General features: G+C 44.0%; 1 pseudogene; it reads left to right on the forward strand.

The window, feature by feature from the left end:
• Positions 1 to 1,870: 1,870 nt before the first annotated feature.
• LOC148064410 (small integral membrane protein 36 pseudogene) lies at positions 1,871 to 2,585 on the forward strand (annotated as a pseudogene).

Below are 2,585 nucleotides of genomic sequence, written 5' to 3' on the forward strand. Positions count from 1 at the left end.
GGATCTCGTCCGTGTCTGGATCCACGTCTTCACTCTGGCTCGAGGACGTCTCGTCGCCCTACAGCTCCAGGTGTTTCCTCGTGACTCGCAGCAGCAGGTGGGGCTCCGGGGTCATGACCCCGGGGTTCTGCTCCCGCCGAGGGATCAAGACGCGTGACGCACTCGTTCAACAACAGCTGGATCAGAGTCTTCGCTGGTTCTGGTTCTGGTTCTGGTCCTCAGACCGTGCAGCGACGCCTCCTGCTGGCGGGAGCGCGTCATGACAACTTGTAATCTATGACCAAAAATAAATGACTAAATTAAATAAGAAAGTAAATCATCAGAATATTTAGTTCATTTAAAATGTTTTTAATGCAAATTAAGCATTGATTGTTATTTTTTAATAATTAAATTAAATGTCTGTACATTTTAATGTTGTTTTTAATTGAAATATTTATTGACCAAGTACACAAGGTACTCTGTGAGTATTGTCTGGAATCACTGTTATGTCTACATTTTTATATTGAATTTAAAATACTACAAATGACAAAATATTACATTTATAAAATAATAAAATAATGAAAATGTAATTCCAATTTCTTTTCTTATCTATACTTATTTTTAATTATATTTATTATTTAACCAACTCTGTTAAAAAATATTTTTGAAAGTATTCGATTTTTTCAATTAAACTATTTCTTTAAAGGACTCTTTCAAATTTACAAAACTTTGAATTAAAACAAAATATTAATCAAAACAAATTCAACCGTTAAATATACTAATAATATAATTAATTATCCAGATAAAAAACTAAAAGGTTTAAATAAACAATTTTTTGTAAAAGAAAATCAGATTTTCAACATTTAAAACGTTTAATGTTGAAAGTTTTTCCCTTTCGTTTAATATTCTGATGACAATGATATACTTTAATAGTTTACATTTTATTTATTTTTTTTCTACTCATCTGTACAAATTTTAAGAAAATAATTCAACTTAATTAAATTAAGGTTTTGCTCTGATTTTATTTTGCATTTATAGATTAAATCTGGCGATTTATGCGTCAAATAATAATGACTTTATTATCACAAAGTTTTTTTTAAGTAAAACTTAATAACAATTAAATGACGTCACAATGTTTTAAAGTGGATTCAATAAAAACATTAAATAAAAGTAAAAGCTTTAGTTTAACTGAGTTTAATTCAAATTCAGTTCTGAAAAAATCCTGATGATCCTTTTTCCAGAACCGGATTTTCTGGACCGCCTTCGACGGCTCGTAATCGCGTCGGTTCCGAGAAGCTTCTAAAAAAAAAACCCCATCCTCCCCGGGACCACGTCCGACCTCTGACCTCCGCCGCAGCGCCCCCCGCTGGCCGCGCCTCGAAGCCCCAGATTACACCGATAATCCCGGTTCCGATGCCTCCTGGATTACATCGGGGATTTGTGACGACATCTGGATCAATCTGGTGTTTTTTGTTGTCCCGGGACCTGGACCAGATCCCGACGCTCTTCGTCTTCTTCCCGGGAGGCTCTGAGGTCCTGCAGCAGATGGTCAATCCCCAGCCACAATCGAGATTAAGATTACACACACACACACACACACACACACACACACACACACACACACACACACACACACACACACACACACACACACACACACACACACACACACACAGTAATTAATGAGCACTTGCTGCTGGATGATATAACGGAATCTGTCGGCGCTCCAGGGCTCGGGATCCGAGGTCGTAGGAGTGGCGGCGGATTAAAGTATTTTTACCTCAGAGCCGCGGATCCAACGGCGCTCATCCGACACCCAGAGCCGCGCAGAGAGGATGGACTAGCTCCGGGCTCTAACCCGCGTCTCAATCTCGTTCCAGGCGTCCTCGGGGGGCCGGCCCAGCATGAGGCCATGGGCTTTCTGGAGAACTACCAGGAGATCGACCCGGTCACGCTGAACCTGTGCATCCTCATCGCCAGCTACGTCATCCTGCTGCTGGTCTTCCTCATCTCCTGCATCATGTACGACTGCCGGGGCAAGGACCCCACCAAGGAGTACGCCCCGGACCCCCAGCCCACGCAGTCCCCCATCAGGCTGGTGGTGATGCAGGGCGCCCCGGCGCCGGTGGCCCGCTGGGACGCCGCCAACATGATCACCACCTACCACGAGCCCGCCCACGCCGACTTCCGCGAGAAGAAGAGCACCATGGTCTAGAAAAAGGTGCTGCTTCTTGGACTCTTTTTTTTGTTTTTCTTTTTTTTTTGTTTGAACTCTTTTGTACAGACCCGTCTCTCCGGTCGGACCCTCGGCGCCAGGTGAGCGACATGTGTTGTTGTCTTAGTCAAATCCCTCTCGAGGATTTGGGGGCCGGCAGGGACTGTCAGGACCGTTTAGGTGGAACGACCGTTGTTGACGGCGGGACTTAAGACGCGGGTCAGGATTTGTGCAGGTTGTCGTGTCTATAAGATTGTGGTCTCAACCCCCCCGGAGACCGGGTCGTTTGCGTAGACCACATGGTGGATCCGTACGCTTCGGTCACAACGACGATCCTAATCTACGTGGCGAAGATCAGAGATAAAGTATTTCGCGGTAAATTCCGACTTCG

The sequence above is a fragment of the Callionymus lyra genome, chromosome 15, assembly GCF_982586985.1.
Source record: "Callionymus lyra chromosome 15, fCalLyr1.hap1.1, whole genome shotgun sequence".
Classification (NCBI taxonomy): Eukaryota; Metazoa; Chordata; class Actinopteri; order Syngnathiformes; family Callionymidae; genus Callionymus; species Callionymus lyra.